General features: G+C 39.6%; 1 protein-coding gene across 3 annotated transcripts in view; it reads left to right on the forward strand.

The window, feature by feature from the left end:
• Positions 1-20,432, forward strand: part of FRY (FRY microtubule binding protein) — a 454,114-nt gene that overhangs the window by 6,899 nt on the left and 426,783 nt on the right. Inside the window, exon 2 of one of the 3 annotated variants that reach the window (XM_074021819.1) lies at positions 10,618-10,777. The exons of the other annotated variants lie outside the window; for them this stretch is intronic. The gene's annotated coding sequence lies outside the window, so the exon portion shown is untranslated. The remainder of the gene's footprint in view (positions 1-10,617; positions 10,778-20,432) is intronic. 3 annotated transcript variants of the gene reach the window in all.

Raw genomic sequence — 20,432 nt, forward strand, 5'->3', positions numbered from 1 at the left:
CGTGTATTAACTCTGATACACATGGGTTTAGACTCAGGCACTGCTTATCATGATGAATAGCAGGAGTGCATGAAGGTGGGAGTGTTAGGGCTCACTGCTAAGTAAATTGAATGACCTATTGCTATGGTCAGCCTCATGACTTTTCTTTATGTGGTTAATGATTATAGCACCTTTAAAGTCCTGTGACTTAGAATCTTGACCATGAACGTTAAGAAATATTAATGAAAACATAAGCAAGAGATCTAATAATCTAAGAAGAGTAATTCCTTCACAGTAGAAACTCTGAGATTGCCCTCTGCTTACAGCTGCTTTCACCTTGTAGCTTTGCACACATCTCCTTTGCATTGTGTAGGAGCTTATCCACGTTGATGGAAATTGTATTAATGTATTGCTGGAGCACAGCTGCTCTCCCATTGTGTTTCCAAACTGACATCATAACTCTTTAATTAAAGTGGCAGTGTTAGCCTCAACTGGCCGGCAAAACATTTCTGCTTGGCTAATGGTGTTGAGCTGGATTTGAGGTTGGTCAGGACAATCATTGGCTTTATCCATTCCAGTGAAGCATGTCTCTTAAGACACATTTTTCAATCCAGGCTTTCATGTCTTTTAACCTCTAATTCCATACACAAATAAGGCCCATATACATGTGGAGTATTTAGTCAAATAAGATAATATGCAGAAATACTCTCAGGCCCTTGCTTTCCTGGAGCCTTTTATTTATTTTGATACTTATAAGTGAAAACGAGTAATGGTGAGGGTGGTGGGTGGAGGGGGCGGGTGAACAGCCTTCCTGGAGCTGTTCTAAGTTTGTGCATTCTGTCTTAGCTTTAACCTTCATGAATTGGAATTGCACTCATTTGGGGATGGGGTGGGAAGAGGCATACCCTCCTTATCTTTTTAGCCCTAGAGCCTGGCCTTGTGCCTGCAAGTGGTAGGAGCTTAATGCATATTGCTTGAATTTAAAAACATTGGTTGATTGGTTGACACAGAAATTCCCAACCTTCTTTGGCTTAAGGATTCCTATAAATTATGAATAAAAGTCCTTACAAAATACTCTATAATCTGATAGTTAAATGATCTAGAAGGAAGAATCAGGAACATAAAAGCTGCTTTTATAATTAATAGGAGCCATGAAGTTAAACTGGCCTTAACAAATTAAAATATCGATTACAAATGACTATTACTAAAATTCTATGATATTGGACTGAAAACTAGACAGATTAAAAATAAATAGAAGTTCCATATTTTGATTATTTAGATTATTTAGTGAACTTAATTTAAAACGTACAAATGAACAATAGACCTTTGAAGAAAGGATCAATTATTTAATGAAGTTTGCAAGACCAATAAAATAGCAGTTCTAAGAAGTAAAAACAGTGAGAGAAAGAATAATATACTTTTTGTCATAACCAAATAGTCTAATAAATTTCAGATAGGCCTTAGTGTTAAATGTTGGTGTGAGGGGGTGGGGAGGTGGGGAAAGAAAGAAAACAAAGTAATGTATTTATCCCTGATGTGAAAGCAATTAATATTTTTTTCTGAATATTTATGACATCTTACAAAAGACAGATGCATTGGAATGAAGAAAACTGAAAAGCATGTAAATAATGAAGTATAATAAGACAATTCTAAAAGGCAAAGTGACAAAAATGATAAAAACATGGCTGATGAAAACTATGGAAGATACATAAGGAATTGAAATGAGTATGGGATATATGGCATGAGTTCTCAGAATCTGGTTCATGGTGGTTGAGGGAGGTGAGCAGACATTTGGGACCTGGAAATACAAATGAAAGGTCCAGAGCACAAAACATACACATTTATTGCCACCTCTTTAAGATGTAGCTTGTGCTTTGACAAAAATCAGATGTGATTTGGAAAGTTGAACTTCTGTGTCCGCTGACTTTTTTTTTCCCCATATGTTGAACTAGTAAAACAAAAAAAAAAAACAATAGCAATCCTTGAACCACCACTAAAGAAGGTAAATTGTAGGGACTTTATTTAGAACCCACTGAGAGAGAATTAAATATCAGAATTTTCTTATTTTACATTGATGCCTTTCCAGATAGTAGAAACAAATTCAACAAAAGTCTTTAGTCCGGACATTGAGAGACACTGGTAGCACATTAGACAGTGTCTCTACCTTAGTTGTATCTCTTGAAAACACATTTATCCAAAACAGTATTAAGGTTTTGAAATTCGATCTCAATCCCCAAGAAATGTTCACTTCAGCATTGTTTTTCTTCTGTGAGAGCGGGAGGTTAAAACTCTATGAATAGGGCATGGAAATGAAGAATGACTTTTCTGTCCATCAAAAGTATTAAAATAGGGGCTGGGCGTGGTGGCTCACGCCTGTAATCCTAGCACTTTGGAAGGCTGAGGTGGGTGGATCAGCTGAGGTCAGGAGTTTGAGACCAGCCTGGCCAACATGGTGAAACCTCGTCTCTGCTAAAAAAAAAAAGTACAAAAACCACCCAGGCATGGAGGCGTGCGCCTGTAGTCCCAGCTACATGGGAGGCTGAGGCAAGAGAACTGCTTGCACCCAGGAGGCAGAGGTTGCAGTGAGCCAAGATCTTGCCATTGCACTCCAACCTGGGTGACAGAGCGAGACTCCGTCTCAAAAAAGGAAGTATCAAAATAGGGGCCAAGAAGTCCCTGGAGTCAGAGCTGTATTATATTGGATATGATTTTAGAATGGAAAGATCTTCAGCTCCTACTCATCTGGACTTGCGTTCCCTCATCCACAGAATGAAGAGAGAATCAATGACTGTTAAAGCCTGTATGGTTGGTATCACCCCTGGGGGTTTACCTTCTCCCCTTATATCATTTAATGCCCACAGTAGCCCGCCATGTGGTACACCCCATTATTGTCTTTATTTCACAGATTAGCAAACTGAAGAACAGAGAGGTGAGGTGTTTTTCCCACAGTCACCCTAATAGCCAGTGAAGAAACTAGGAGAACCCAGAGTATCTTCAGAATTATGTATTTAAGCACTTGATATGTGCTTACAAACCCATTTTTGAGTTAAACTCTTCCATTCAGTGAAAGAGAAGTTAATGATAAGCTGTTATGAAAGCAGGCTTCTATGTTGTTTTCGTAGCTGGATGTTTCTGTGTGCTTATGTAGGCATACGTTATATGCCCATGGCGTGTGCTTCACATCCCTCCACCTTTGCTTCCTTGTCTGTAAAATAGGTCTGTTTATTTCTACTGGACAGGTTTGTTCTGAGTTTGCAAGATAATCTGTATAAGGCATCTAGTACATTAAAGGTACAGTTGTTATTGTTGCTTTCGTTGCTTTGGGAAATTAATGTAACGGTTTAGTGAAAGTCACAGGCGTTTTTATCTCTCAGATTTAGCCCAGCCATGTCCATTGCTATGGTACCAACCCCACACTAGCTGCTCAACATCACACATTCACAGGAGCTTCCTTACTGGCCGTCATAAGTCCAGTCTACAACCCTGTCTTCTCCAGCAGGACCTTTGTTTTCTTCCTTCCATGAAGTGACTAGATGAGTGGGAAGCAGAAGTGGAAAAGGAAACACTTCAAAAGGAAGGAGGCAGAGCACAGAGCAGCCTTATTCTCTGCAGAAAGTTGCACCCACTCAGCAGAACAGCGGAATTAAATCCACCAAAAGTAGAACATGAGGAAAGTTTCCACTCAACACTCTGGTGCCAAGATTGGGGAACTATCATCTTTATTTGCTATCCTTTGAATCTTGGAGGTATTATCTTATCAAATAAGAAGAAAACCACAGGCAACCTCTAGTTTACTATTCAGGCACTGACAAAGTAAATTGTATGTAATTACAGGCTCCATAGGATCTTAAGTAGTTAGCAGATCTTAAACATTCTTGCAAATATACTGTAGGCAGTGAAGCCTACATTGTACCCTCCTGATCTTTCCTTACGAGATCCTGGGGCAGCCACTAGGAGCTTTTAGAAATAAATTATCAAATTGCTCTTTTATTCTCAGAGGGCCAACACGACAGGTGTGTGACACCTGATTCATACATTTTAAAATATATTAAATGCATTTTTTAGTATGAATACTTTTTTAAAATATATTTTTACTATTCAAGCAGTATGTGTTCAATGTAGAAAAATGTAAAGATTTAGGTAAGCAAATAGAAGAAAATGGAAATGATCCACAATCCTACTTCCTAAATATAATCACTATTTGTATTTTATTTCTTCCCAAGTGTCTTTTTTCACCTGTAATATTGTTTACAAAAGCCGAATTATTTAATATACAGTTTTATAAGCTGCTTTCTTCACATAGAACAACTTATCCCAACTATCTTTCCATAATAGTAAATCATTACACAGATTTTTACATAGATTGAAGGCATCAGACCTTGGTTCTTGTGTTTTGAGACACTGGAAAATCCCCTTCTCAGTCCCTAGAATAAGGACTTTTTCCATCTCTACGTAAGGCATACTCCTTGCCTCATGGAGTTTTCAAATTGCTGAAGCTTGGTTCTCCCTGCCCAGTGGGACTTATCTGGACTCTTACATTTGCCCGGTACTCTTCTCATCTTGAGCTTCCCACTGTTTTCATCATCTGAAAGGGGTCTCCGAGTTATCCTGGTGGTTCTGACGTGGAAGTGCAAATGGCCTATTTTGCGTTGCATCTTCTGATAGATGAATGTCAGGAGACACACAACCCTGCCAACTGGCTTCTTAAAACCAAACCTATCTGCCAATAAAAAACTGCCCTTCAAAATGCTGATACCCTCCTCATCCTATAATTGCCGTTTCTACAGCTGGCTCTCAATGATCACTTCTCCTGGGAGCCAAGATGCCAAATGTCATTGAAATTCACAGATAATAACCAAACTTCGTGATAGTTCCAATCTCCTCCCCATCAATCTTTTAACTGGAGCTGCTCACAAATGAACTGGTTCAAGTTTTTTCCTTCTTTTATTTCCCCCGATCAGGCCCTGATTCAGAGCCTAATGAGCAATGAGGTAGCCAAAATTTGGTTACCAGAGGAACAGGCAGACCAGCATGTCTTGAGTATGTCAGTCTGAAACCACCACCATGACTGAACTGTGTGTGATGAGTATAAAGCAGGTGTTGTATACCAATGGAATCAGACACTATTCCTCTTGGTTCTATATCCAGATATTTTACCCAAAACACGTATCTTGCATTTTGCTACTGAGGTTCTCCAAAAGCCGATCAAAGCTCTTCAAACATGTTCCAACTAATTGATGTTCTTTTTGTTTTTATACTACCTTTACCTGTTCTTTCCTCAGTCTGCTTCCCTCTTATCCCCAACTTCCTGCAAAAAAAAAAAAGAAAACAAAAAAATAAAAGCAAAAGATATATACATATGTGTAATGTGTGTATTATATATAATTATATATTACAATGTGTATATAATATATGTATACACATTTAAAAACCAAAGTCATCATTCTCTAGCCTCAAATGTTTTCATTCTCTTACCTTCCCCACTGTGGAGCATGGAGCCTTGAACCCATTAGTTGTCACCTATATCTGTGGCAGTCCAGTCTCCTTTCCACCCCGGTCAGCGAGGAGCTGCCACATCACCTCTTTAGACCTCTCTCCACCTGTTTCTTCCTCCCCTAACATAAAGTCGCAGTTGCCAGATCCAATCTTCTTTCAGTACTTCAATTTCTGTTCTCCACCTTTCTTTACTTTTTTACCGTGCCTTTTTTATTTCCCTGACATTTTTGTCCTCTCAGTGAGCCCGTAGGATGTATCTGAAAGAACAAACCTTAAAATCATGGTATTTTCTGTGGCCATCACGCTGTTCAAGTTGCCTAAAATAGCACTGTGTTTTTCCTTAAAGGAAGTCATTCTGTGCTTTTCAAGGCCCTCATGCAGCTAATTGGGTTGTAACTATAAGAAAGGGTTACTGCCCTCTGGTTACATCATAGATACATCATAGAAGGGCCATTTTGATTTAGGCATTGCAAAGCACTCATTGCTGACCATGTTCTGTCTGTCTTTGCTTTATAAGTGGTTTATTCCTCAGAGGTAGTGGTGATTCGGGCCCTGGGGGACCGCTCCAGCCTATTTGAATAAGCTATCAATAACATTAAAAGCCTTAGCAGACACTGATGCTTGCCAGCACTTACAGGCTAGTGCAAATTGGATGAGTGCCTTGTTGGTGTTTTCAGTTCCTCATCAGTGTTTGTTAAACAGTTGAAGTATTTGTCAGAAATGTCAGTTGGACACAAATGCATTATAATATGCACTTTTAATTGTATTTTTTTTTTTTTTTTTTTACTAAAACTGTGAAACTTGATTTCTTGTTGGATTATGTCCTTAGCACTGGGAAGGAACACTGGAAGTGTTGAAAAGAAATTATATGTGAATTACCCTCATTTAGTAGAAGACAGTCAAAGCTGGCACAGCCTCCTGAGCTTTCAGCCAGGGTTGAGTGCTGAAGACTGTTGATTAGCAGGCAGAAAGAGCAGGAGCCCAGAATCTGTGCCCTCCTTCTGTCTTCCACCCAGTGAAGGGTCCCGGGCCCACTGACCCAGCAAAGGAGCAACGCCAGCTGGACCCTGGACTAGAAAACAAGAAACACAATTCAAAGCCAATAAGAGCTTGGGGAAAATGGCCACAGTACCATTGATTTTATCTGGGTCTGGTTTAGATTTAGGACATCAGTGATTTTTCCCTTGAAATCTTTGTAAAAAATAGGCAAAAAAGTGTGTGCTTTTTTCTTTTCTCTGCTTTCCCTTCCTCCCTCCCATCCTTCTTTTCTTTCTTCTGAAGACAGTCTATATCTTTCATCAGATTCTCAAAGGAATCCATGAATAAAAAGTGTTTAAGAACCGCGATTCTAGATTTTCTCCTCTTTGAAATCGCCTCTTTGCTGACTGTGATTCAGTTTGCTCCTGGAAAGATGGAAATTTCAGGCAGTGTCCCCAGCTCCAAAGTTTAGATACCATGAGAGAGAAAACATTTTAAACCCAAACTTTTTCATGTCCTTAGAACCAAGTGAATCTTAGAAACCATAAAATTAGAGAGAGGCTGCTATGGTGAGGCCAAACAGCATGGACAGTGATTCTGCCCACTCCCAGCATGGTCTGAAGGCTGTTGGATGACACCAGATTGCCTAACAAATGGTTGAATTGGGCTGCCATCTAACTTTTGTGAACAGATCTTTATTATTTTGTCTCCAGTGGGCAAATATTCCAACAACTTTGGCTATAATTCTCAACAGCCATAGGTCCAAATACACCTTATTTATTCTGAAATTCTAAAATACACCTGACAAACACAGTCATTCAAAAAATACATGTTCTTTCAGATCGTAAGTGCAGTGAGAATTGATTACATTTATTTTGTTTTTCACTGAGAATATAAGTTCCTCAAGAGCATTGATACTGGTCTGTGGAAAGAATGTATGCTTGAATGACATAGAGTATCTCCTTTGTGAAAATGACTGCTCTGAAATAATGTAAATCAAAAGGAAATCAAGTGATAAGTCCTGTTCCATATGCAGTTAGGTTTTGAGAGCTCAGGGACTGTCCTTTATTGCATCACATGCTGTCTGTGATGAATTGACCCAATATACATATGGGGAAAAGAAATGTATACAATTTTTACTTTTGAAAGTTTTATATTGGTCTTAATACAGTATTAGAGTGAAAGCTCAACCTAAGTTGGGAAGGGAGAGTCTAAGTGAGTTTATTAAGTGAGTTTATTTTGTTGGCTAAATTTCCTTCTGCCAACCTTTGGACCTGTCAGTTCTGCTCATGAGTTTTATCTGTGAACTTGAGTAAAGTTTCTGAATTTTTGTAGGTGGATTTACTTATTTTTAAAACTTTGCAAGGTGGTCTCTATTTTACTTGAACACGCGTTAAATAAGCGGGTATGCTTCACTGAAAGGAAAGTCTTCATTGAGGATTAACCACCAATGCCAAAGGAAGTGATGAATGACTGATGTTAATTTAATTATCCTGCAGATGATCCTGAACCATTACTGCTTAAATACCAAATAGATCCTTCTGTTTACAAATAGAGCGCTTTCTTTGGCATTAGCAATAGCTTAGTGTATTGTTTGTAGGGTTTATGCTTCCTTTTCTTAACAACAACAACAACAAAAAAGACATAACCGCATCTTTTTTAGTCTGCCATGTAGCACTTCACAAGTACAACAAAGCCTCATTTATCCTCTGTTGTAGGGGAACGAATATGTTCCCAATAGGTTAGTTTCTCAGATTGTTTAAGCTCTCACTTTGTTGGTAATCTTTCTAAAATGAAGACACACTCCTCTGTCTTCTGAAGCAGAGAGGGCTGCTTGGAACTTTCTCTTTTCTAGATGGTTTGGGCCATCTGTGTGAACATGGTGATGTGCCCTCCAGGGCTGTAAACCTGTGTATGTGGAACCATTTGTCCATTAACCTCAGTTACCCCAGATGTATGTGCTTGCTTGCTTATTCTCTCCAATCTCTGTGAAACTTTTAACTCCACAAATTGTCACGGTTACTTTTCATACCTGACACAATATCATTTAATATACAGCTATTTCCTGTAGTTACCTGGGTGGCTCCATACCTCTCTTATGCTATAAAGAGCACTTTAAGAATGCCATACTTTTATTAATAATAAAGGAGTTAATATTGACTTCTAATTTAGGGCAATGGCACTTACTGGTTTTAATTCCTCTTAAAATGGGCTTAGGTTAAAAAATAGCTTTAGTCCATTACAATGAAATTGATAAGTTTCTGAAATACACCTTACAATGTTTAGTTTTGAACCCTTTAGCAACTATATGTGCAAAGTCCATTATACAACTCTACTTGAAGTCAGTCTACTAATTGTACTTTGTGAAAAATCTCAGCTTGATGTATAATGTATATTGTAAATAACATGAGTGACAAAATAATGCAATTAATAAGAGCCTAAAGGGAAATAAAATGGGAGTTTTGAAGAGCTCACATCACTCCAAACGTAAATGTAACTTTTCAGTCACTAGAGAGAGATTTAGGTATATTTAGAGTTATGTGTCTCCCAGATACAAGGACCTGGCCATGTTCTAAAGACTTAAAGACTTGGGGGTGTGTGTGTGTGTGTGTGTGTGTGTGTGTGTGTGTGTGTCCACAGAAATAATCTTTCTTGGTACATGCTTAGCAATCTGAAAAAAATTTTTTCATGGAATGGAGACAATATCTCCATATTTTATTCCATCTTTTACAATATTTATTTGAGTGTTGCAAGCAGATCCATTTTTGCTTTTGACAAACATCTATAGTTTTCTTGTTCAAAACTTCTATATAGCTGTGGTGGCAGTGGCTCTAAATAGCTAATTAGGAGCCATTTGATTAGGTGAACACGTTTCAGTTTTGTAGAAAAGTCTGGTTACTACAGCAGCTTCCTCTCTTGTCCTAGAGCAGCATTTAATTTTTTTTTTCTTTTTTCAGTGCCAGACTAGAATTATTCGTAGCCTTTTGGCATTTTTTTTTTCCTCTATGAATGCCAGTCATCTGGAGCTATGGCTGTTGTTCAACAAAACTCTTCTTCTGCACTTTTAAACCAGGTGATTTAGGTCCTCAAGCCATTCTAGACAGAAATCTTTATTTGCTTTTCTCTGCTAACCAAGTGCACAAGATAATTATAAATCCTCCCATTCCTTTTTGGGTTTGCTCATAGAACATTATTTTTGTTTTCCTATTTAACTATCATTCCATTTGATTATATATTATCCAATAGTTTATAAGTTCATTTTCCCTGGTGTTTATCAAAATAACACTTCTACACACCTCCTTCACTTCACGAGGGAGAACCCCTGGGGATTGCTGTATAAAAATCTCTGCCTGGGAAATGCAAATCAAAACCACAATGAGATACCAAATCTCATACCAGTTAGAATGGTGATCATTAAAAAGTCAGGAAACAACAGGTGCTGGAGAGGATGTGGAGAAATAGGATGCTTTTACATTGTTGGTGGGAGTGTAAACTAGTTCAACCATTGTGGAAGACAGTGTGGCGATTCCTCAAGGATCTAGAACTAGAAATACCGTTTGACCCAGCAATCCCATTACTGGGTATATACCCAAAGGATTATAAATCATGCTACTATAAAGACACATGCACACGTATGTTTATTGTGGCACTATTCACAATAGCAAAGACTTGGAACCAACCCAAATGTCCATCAATGATAGACTAGATTAAGAAAATGATGTGGCATATCTACACCATGGAATACTGTGCAGCCACAAAAAAGGATGAGTTCATGTCCTTTGTAGGACATGGATGCAGCTGGAAACCATCATTCTGAGCAAACTATCGCAAGGACAGAAAACCAAACGCCGCATGTTCTCACTCATAGGTGGGAATCGAACAGTGAGAACACTTGGACACAGGATGGGGAACATCACACACCGGGGCCTGTCGTGAGGTGGGGGGAGGGGGAGGGGGAGGGATAGCATTAGGAGAAATGAAAAAAAATATGTATCTGTCCAATTAGACCTGACTTTAAGAGTGGGTGAGGATAGACAGACCCTCCACATGGTGGCCACCAGCATGGGCACTTGATTTGAGGCTGACGTGGAAGGCAGTTGAGCAGTATGGATGTGGCGCTGTAGACAAACCCAGGCTCGTTTCTGATTGCTTATCCTTCTCTAGAGTGTGTGGCCCCTGCATTGATGAGGTCAGATGTACAGCAGTGAAGAAGGAAGAAATCACACTGATGAGCAGTAGAACTGGGGTCAGACAAGTCCAGGCCTTTGCTCCTATGCTTGATCACTAATCTCAACCCCGGCGCTTGACCTGGACCTGACACATAGTAGGTGCTTTGTTTTCTTATCTGAAAAATGGAGATTATAATGTCTACTTCAAGGTTTGTTGGAAGGGGAAAATGAGAGAGTAGGTAAACTGCCCAGAGCTGTGCCTAACACATAGTAGGCCCTTGTTATAAAAATAACTAATTTAGTTATCTCTAATCTGAGGTACTTTGGTTACTCAACCTGGGATAGTGATGGAAAAAGGAGAATGGAGGCCTTGGCTTCTATATATATATATAATTTTGTTTGTTTGTTTGTTTGAATTAGAATCTTGCTGTGTCGCCCAGGCTGGAGTGCAGTGGCATGATCTCGGCTCACTGCAACCTCCACCCCCCGGTTCAAGCGATTCTTCTGCCTCAGCCTCCCGAGTAGCTGGGATTACAGGTGCCCACCACCATGCCCTGCTAATTTTTGTATTTTTAGTAGAGATGGGGTTTCACCATATTGGCCAGGCTGGTCTCAAACTCCTGACCTCACGATCAGCCCACCTCGGCCTCCCAAAGTGCTGGGATTATAGGCGTGAGGCTTTCTTATTTTTAAGTTATCTCTGAACTCTCATGAATGCTTTAAAGTGCCTTGGGTCTGAGTGTTTTAAAACAATCGTCATTCAGAAAAAGTTGAAATCAAAAACATAGATCCCAATGATACAGCAGTTCAATCCATCACAGTTTGTTCTGGAGTAAAAACTCTTCCTACATATCACTCCATATGCAGAGACATTCATTTAAACGTCTGATTGAAAATGTCTCTAACACATTGGAGAAGCCAGCTTCCCTGGTGGGCTCATTGCCAAGCCACAGCTTCCTTTGGAAGGGCAGGCCTCCTCTTCTTTTTGGGGGCTGAGTAGAAAACCATGAGGCTCTGGGTTTGAAAGTGAGTGCCACTTAGCTGATCCAGGTGGAACCTGGGGAATTTAGATAAGCCATTCAGATGAAGTGAAAAATCAATAGGTCAGCAAGAACTATACCCAGAGCAAGAGTGACGTAAATGCTCTGCCATCATTATTGTTAGCCAGGGAAAAGCAGTTAGCACCACTCTGTCTGCTCTACTGATGGGTGTGATAATTTCATCATGTGTGGCTTTAGATTATACTGTCTTAATGAGATCTGCAGCGAGGGGGAGTTGAACTGCAGAGAATGATTGTGTGTGTGTGTGTGTGTGTGTGTGTGTGTGTGTGTGTGTGTGTGTGTGTATGTATGTTTAAGTAGCATCCTAACGATTCCGAAAATTACACAAGGAAGATGCTACAATCAGCTAGGCTGTGGCTGGCTTATCAACACTGAGTCATGTATTGTATTTCTGCATTTCTAATTTGATTACCTGGAAACTTACATCATTAAACTAAAAGGCATCCACATTTTATGTCTTGATAGGAAAAAAAAAAAAAAAAAAGATTAATGATACTTCAAGAAATGATCGACTCGACTTTACCCAGGAAATGATCTCTTCTCATTAATGTTTCATTCCAGACTAAACAGCCCTGCCTATGATTCTATAATTAGAAATATAATATTCAAATCCAGGTACTAGAAAAAGCGTGGGGCTTATTTTCTCTCCATCTATATTTACTATATTTGTTTGGCTTATTGTCTTCTTTCTTGCTGAATGAAGAAAATGTATTTAAGCGTATCAGAAAAGTAAATGAGACATAGAATTTTTTCATTTGGGGACTATTCTACGTTTGTACTAGTTAATTGTGTTTTGGGACATAAGACACAGGAAAGGTTTTCCTGTAGTGCTTATGTAGTAACTTTTTAGCCCACAGAAATGTGTTATATTTTCTACCAGTATGATAAGTAAATACTTCTACTTGTCTGAAGGAAAAATATCTGAAGATACTATCTGAAGATATCTGAAGGGAGGATACTCAGTGTGATTTCCTGTGCGTGAAAATGTGTCTCAAAATGAGAATTACAAAACCTTATAGTGCTGTAAAGCTGTAAAGGTTTTATGCTTAGACCAACATGTGTCCTAAGGTGTTTACAAATTAACTGCTGCAAAAAATACTGTTTACTAAACATATTTTACTAAAAATATTTTTAAAATCCCATAGCCTGATAGTCTCTTACAAATAATCTTTATTAATATTCTCTTGAACTTGATATTACAGTATTGCAGACAGTGCTTTGTAAGACTTTCTAATGGATCAAAGACAACTTTTATTAGTTGTTTGATGTGTAATTCTAGAAGAGCGTAAATTTCCTTAGACCACAAGGCCCTACTCTTCGAACAGGCTTCCATCCTAGAGTCCACTTACTTCTCCACTAGCATATACTATGTAGGCCCAGAAATCAGCTGGTCAGGGTCTAGGAGTCAGGTGTATATTCTTGCCTAAGGGGGGCATAATAAAGGGTAGTAGGAAATGACACAAGAAAAATTCAAGACAGAACACCAGCCCTTGATCAAGGCTGTTGAAGACAGAGGGTGAACATGGAAAAAACAATGAGCAAAGAACGCTATATAAAATTAAGCAGTCAATTGCACAAGGTTCAAAGTTGTTTTCTTGTTCTTAGGAATGGAATCAAGCAGGGCTGATTTTGTTAGACATAAAGAAAATTAAGCTCTACAGCTCTCTTGGGTAGCATAGAATTTCCCTGGTCGGTTACATACATATTGATGAGACTCCAAGACCAGAGTTTGGTACCTCTTAATATTGATTCATGGTTTTAATGGCTGAAGTGTGTGACCCCAGGGTAGACATCCCCGAACCACCCTAAATTGTGTACTGGACCTTGTGGTGGTTTGCAAAATGCTATTTGGCGTCAGATGAGAAACTGCACTTCATCTTAGGTGAAGCCGAGTGGCCAGTATCTAAATGGGTGGCCTCTTTACAAAAAAACTATATGAGAAAAAGGTTGGTCTGTAATCCTCCTGAGAGTGGTGTAGGTAGGAGAGAGAGAGACAGAGAGAGAGAGAGAGAAAGAGAGAGAGCGAGAGAAACTAACTCATTTGCATGTCATGCTTCCCCCTTCAAGAAAAATGTCTTGCTGATTGCAGCTTTTCTTAACTCTAAAATGAAGAACATGAATGGACCTGTAGTAGCTAATTTAATTGAAGCAGGCATCCATATCCATATGATTTAGGGGGAAGATATGATTATGCAAGGAGGAAATACACATCAGTGCATGCTCAACTGTGCTTTACCTCTGCCTCCTAGTTTAGGAGTCTAGAAAATGTTCATCTTAACACCTCTCTGAGAGATCTCTCAAGTGACCATTGGGCTGCACTGCAGAGCCTGCCAGGAGAAATCAGCGTGGACCAATCACATTGTGTTAACCTTCTGGACCATTTAATATAAAATGATGCTGGTCACTTTAGCATTTGCAGCAGGCTTCCAGACTTCACCTGCTGTTCATGAATTCTCTGCTGAAGCTCACCAGGAAATGATGCTAGGAATCTGTTTCTTGGTTGGCTTCACCTTTTTTCCTTGTCCAAAGTACTTTTCAGCGGGGACAATACCCTAGCATACTGAGTTCAGTGTAAACAGGAAATCTGGCAGCAATAACTGGACCAAGGACTAACTCTGCAAAGCCAAGTTTTAATGAGTAATTTGCAGAGTAATTAATCAAGAGGTCATTGTCCCTAGCAAATGGAGTCAGTGTATCCCACACTGATGTGGTACCTCTTTTGGCTGCCTAAGGCCACAGCTGATCTTCCTTATAACCAGTGGTGACCCACTAGTAAGAGAGTAACCCAGCATTTCCAGGATCAAAGACGGAAAATGTGGAGTCTGCCTCTTCAGTCTTGAGAAACTACAGATCGTGACCGTTAATAACTCACCAGTGGTTCAGAAAATCAATTTAATGAGTCAAGGCCAACTTTGCTTTTTAGTTTTTTGAGACCCAGTCTCACTCTGTTACCTAGGCTGGAGTGCAGTGGCACCATTTTGGCTCACTGCAACCTCTGTGTCTCGGGTTCACGTGATTCTCCTGGCTCAGCCCCCCAAGTAGCTGGGATTACATGCACCCGCCACCATGCCTGGCTAATTTTTGTATTTTTAGTAGAGATGAGGTTTCACCATCTTGGCTAGGCTGGTCTCAAATTCCTGATCTCAAATGATCTCAGCCTCAGCCTCGGCCTCCCAAAGTGCTAGGATTACAGACATGAGCTACCGTGCCCAGCCCCCAACTATTTTTTTAAAAAGTAGATAGAATATAGTAAAAATATTAAAGTGCGTTGTGTGTTATGAGGTTAAATATTTTGCAAAAAATAAATATGCACAAATAAATATATATACTGAATTATAATAATATATATTTCTTACCATGAATCTTCTGAAACTTTAAGTTTGAAAGCATTACTTTATTGAATATTCTTTTTGAAATATGTAAAGATAATATATTTCCAAATACATTTTAGATATAGTGATACAAGAGATTGTGTATTTCTTTATGCTTAGGAGAAATAGTGACCCTAGGGGAACAATGCATTGATTTAAAGTTGCTGTAATCAGACAAAATGAATGTGCTTATATAGTCCTCCAAAAAAAATGACATTAAGCATAAACTGAAATTTCACACTAGGTTCAAGTATTCTGAAATATTTCAAAGCTATATTTATCACTATGTTTTCACAGACACTGTTAAAGTATATACAAATCCATGATGAGAATGCAAATAATTTAAATATGTAAACATTTAAAATCATACTTCAAAATGTAGAGTCCTTACACTAAAAAGAAAAAATGAAATCTAATCAAAAGGCAGAAACAAAATAAATCTACAGGTTCTTCCAAGCAGTAGAGAAACACCTGGGCTGTTTCAAGGCTGCCAACAATATTTGTTTCCGTAGATTGTCATAGAAATTCTAAAAGCCCTGTTACCTTTAGTATTTGTATAGTTTTCTTTACCTTCCATAGTGGAACATTTATTTCCTTTTTTGGGGTGGTGGGAACATTTTGCTTAAAATATTTGAAACAGAGAGGAAACATAGGAACACACACTTTGGAGCCAGACTGCTTAGGTTATATGAGCTGGAGCTGGTTACTTAGCCTGTCTGTGCCTCAGTTTCCTCATTCATAAAATGAGAGACAGAGCAGTATCTTTTTTTTTTTTTTGAGACATAGTCTCGCTCTGTTGCTCAGGCTGGAGTGCAGTGCCACAATCTCGGCTCACTGCAACCTCCGCCTCCCAGGTTCAAGCAATTCTGCCTCAGCCTCCCGAGTAGCTGGGATTACAGGCACGCGCTACCACGCCCGGCTAATTTTTGTATTTTTAGTAGATGGGATTTCACCATATTGGTCAGGCTGGTCTCAAACTCCTGACCTCATGATCCACCCACCTCGGCCTCCCAAAGTGCTGGGATTACAGGCGTGAGCCACCGTACCCGGCCAGCAGTATCTGTGTTAATGAGAATTAAATGAGTTAGTATTTATGAAGTCTGGCCCACAGGAAGTACTGTTAACTGTTTGCTATTATTAGGGCACCTACACAGCCTTTATTCATTCAACAAACATTCCCTGAGAGCCCACAAGATCAGACACTGGACTAGGGATAAAAAGGCAACCTCCAGTATCTCACAAGTACAGTGGGCAAGTCAGATTTCTAGACAAATGAATAGAAGACAGTGATGTGGAAAAGCTGAGTGCCAATTTGGTGATATGGAGGAAGGTATGCCAAGATGGGCAGTGGAGGTGAAAACTAGCTTTTCTTAAATACATGCCATTTGATCAGTGGAAATAAGGTCCAGATGTTGACATTTATTTTGGATTTTTTCCTCAGCCAAGCAGCCTAATTCCTGCCCCTTCCCTTCCTTTCCCTAGTCTCACTTTTCTTTAAGAGGCCAGTCTTAATGGAGCCGTTGAAGGGCTGGATCGCGATAGAGGTGTAGCTGATAACACAGAACTCTAGTTGACAGATGTGCGTCTCTCAGTACTGATCCATATGCCAATTGTATGCCTACAATTGATTGGCCTACTTATTGGAGATAGAAAGAGGAGTTACTGCTTTAGTTTACAAACTTCCTTTCCACCCCTTCCCAGGACAGCTGCTACACTTATTGGAGCAGTGCTCCAAATATTCTCTAGTTGTATTGGATATGTGGCACAAATCCTCTAAAGTATATTTCACTCATGAAAATGTAAGCCCTGGACCATTCTGATTTCCCAGTAATTTCTTACACTGTGTATTTACAAACAAAGTTAACATTACCAAATGTAAGTTGTGCATTGAGACCCAGGGTAAGGAGTAAAGGAGCTTTTCCAGGAAAGTAATAGACGTCTCATTCATTCATCAGTTGGTGTCTCAGTCCGCTTGTGCTGTTGTAAAGAAATACCTGAGGCTGGGCAATTTATAAAGAAAAGAGGTTTATTTGACTTATAGTTTCACAGGCTGTACAAGAATCATGGCTCCAGCATCTGCTTCTGGGGAGGAGCTCAGGCTACTTCCACTCATGGTGGAAGGGGAGCCAACATGTAGAGATCACATGGTGAGAGAGGAGACAAGAGGGCGAGGGAGGTGCCAGGCTCTTTTAAACAACCAGCTCTTGTGTGAACTGCCAGAGCAAGAATTCATAACCACGAGGATGGCACCAAGCCATTCATGAGGGATCCACCCCATGCCCCAAAACCTCCTTTTAGGCCCCACCTCCAACACTGGAGATGAAATTTCAGCATGAAGCTTGGAAGGTGAAATATCCAAACTGTAACAATTGATAAGCCCCAACTATGGGAATCCAAATATGAATCAGATACTCAAGGATCTCTTAGTTGGATAGGGGAAATGTATATGGTTGCAAATGTTAGGAGCACAGTAATGGAATCATAAACATATTTCAGTGGTGGCTTAAAGGAAGGAGTGGTCAATTATGCTTGGGCTGGGGAGATACTATTAGAGATCCCCTACTAGATAATTGACACAACAAGCAGCAGCATGTATTAACTAAGGACCTACTGCATGTGGAACATAGCACCCAGGGCTGTATTACACACCAACGTGGGACAGCAGAAGGTAGACCAGCAAGCTCGCATAACCACATCTAGCCCAGTCCTGCACCATAAGGTCCCGTCTGAGCTGAGGTCATGCTCCAGCCATCAGCACACCTATATTCATATCATGTCTACTCTTGTAGGGATGGCTTAGAAGTTATTTCCCTCACTATTGAGTTTGAGAGTGCATTTATCTTATCTAAAATGTGCAGGAGATGCTGAAGCAAGCAAGTGAAAGGCAAACTTGTACTGAAATGATCAACGTCACCAGCAAAGCAGAAACTTAATCCAAATATAACCATAGAATGTTAACAATGGGAAGGAATAGGGAGAGAAGCTTTTGGAAGGAGTATGGCTTTGAGTCAAATGAGAGATGATTAATGAGTGAGGAATAAAAGCAAAGCATTGAAACTAACGCACATGAGAAAGATAGTGTAATGCAAAAAGGGAAGCATTATGGTAAAAAATTCAAGTGACTGAATGAAATGGAAACTTTTATTAGATGGTAGGGATACAGCTGGAAGCTCAGCAGTTCCATCTGGGAATAAAAAATAGGAAGTTAACCTGCTCTAAGTGACCCTCCTCAGCCCAGTAATGATATTGTCAAAGGGGAAGGGGAGTGAGTGAATAAAATAAGGGGGTTAGCTCCATGCAGAAGAGAAATTTCCAGGTTGGGATCAAGAAACCAAGATGATTAAATCAACCCAGAATACTTTGTGTGAAATATGATCAAAGCGATAAGAAGATTATCTGCTCAAATTGTATCCTAAGTAGGAGTCCCCAGATGGGGTGGCAGGGATATATGCAGATTATAGAAAATGGCTGGTTTAAACAGTTCAGGGAGGTGGCCTGAAACAAAAAATAGATAATGAGGACAACAACAACAAAATCCTAACCTCTAGAGCCCTCCACATATACAAGACTTAACAATAAAGGAATCGATTGCCTCTGTCCAAGCCATACCAGGTGTCTGGATATGCCCAATCACCTTTTTCACAAGTCTGGAAAAGGTACCAGATCTAAAAATAAGATGACAGACAGACAGACAGATAGATAGATAGATAATAGATAGATAGATAGATAGATAGATAGATAGATAGATAGATAGACACAGATATAGACATTCAAAGAAGAGGGCCTTGTTGATTCAAAGCTGGAATAGAGGGCAGAAATGTCACAACTGAGATACAAATGGGGTGGCTCCCAGAACATAAACAGGCCTTGGCGATAGAGGAAATGCTGGACAGACACCCAGGAGCCCTGAATTCTAAGCTCGCTGCTGCTCCTGCCTAGCGTTGTGGTCTTGATGAGGGAGTTGCCTGATGTGTTTTTGTGTTTTCATGCTTGTAAAACAAGAGGGTTGCAATAAATGAATTCGAAGATCCTTACCACACTTAAAGATTTTCGCAACGATATAAAGAATAGAAGAATATGAAGTGAACCCAGTTCTCATGACAAGTTCGAAGTGAATTCACCACTCAGGAAGTAAGTATCAAGTTTCCATCAGTTAGACATGAACTTATTTCTCTTCTGGTTTTAGATTACCAACCCACACCTGATCTAAGTTCACAGAAAAACCTGTTTCATGTCTTTCTCAAAACCTTCCAGGAATGCCATATTATCTATAATTTAAATTTCAATGCGAATAGGCACATTTGGATTATTAAAGGCCATACTGTCCATATTTGTGCGTATTCTGCCTGCTTTGCTCCTGCTGGAGCTACTTTCTGGGTTTTGGAACCCTCTGTTCACTCTCCTCTGTGAGTGTCATTTCTTTGGAATACGCATGCCAGGGGATTTAAACATTGTGCGGTAGAATATTACTTGATAACATCAGTCGTATTTATAAATCATCAAATGTAAAACATGAGACACAAATTGCCTTGTTTCTACTGTAGGGCCAGGTGTTCTTTCTCCTGTTCAAGGTAATTAGGCAGTGACTTGTATGATACACCCAAGGATGGAAAAGACATTTCAGCCTGCCAGTTACACATAGAATTGCATTGACTTTGCATCCCTAGGGTATTTAATGCCACCCTAAGGTATCCGAAAAGCAGGTTCCCTCTCTTTTGTATAGGTTCCAGGAGAGTGGGAAGTTATTTAAGAATATTGTAGAACCTTGCATGGAAATGTGTCTTCAATAGAATTGAGGCTCTGTGGCCGGAGAGGCAAATCAATTAGAGTGATGTTAGAGGAAGACAAGAATCAGAAAGGCAAGAGTCAGACGACAAGACTGAGCAGACTGGGGAAAAGTCCTGGTAAATTGCAGACAACAATCTTGGTCAAGTTACATTTGAATTGCTGATGAGCTGCCTCAGAGAAGATGCTGCAGAGATAGTAGAGAGACAAGAGTCCACAGGATGAAGAGATCTGGGTTGGACAGTAGAATCGAGGACCTAGGAACGCACGGTGGATGATATAATTTGAGTACAGGTAATCGATAAAAAAAGGCAATTAGTGTTTGGCAGTTAGACAAACAGTGGAATTTGTTTTACTTTTTGAAATTCACTCAAGCAAGAGGAAGCAAAGTCCTTAAGGCTATGTCTACACTAAACTCACAGGGGAAGTCAGAGGGTCCAGAACATCTTTTAGTGTTCCCTGCAATCCTACAACCTGGAGTTCCCCAAGAAATTTTTGAAACGGATGCTCCGTCTGCATTCCAGGTAGGATGTTTTGTGTTGGGTTCTGTTTACTTTGCGTGTTGATTCCTTTACAGAATAATCTACTAGAGT

This window comes from Macaca fascicularis, chromosome 17 (assembly GCF_037993035.2).
Source record: "Macaca fascicularis isolate 582-1 chromosome 17, T2T-MFA8v1.1".
In the NCBI taxonomy this organism is placed as follows: Eukaryota; Metazoa; Chordata; class Mammalia; order Primates; family Cercopithecidae; genus Macaca; species Macaca fascicularis.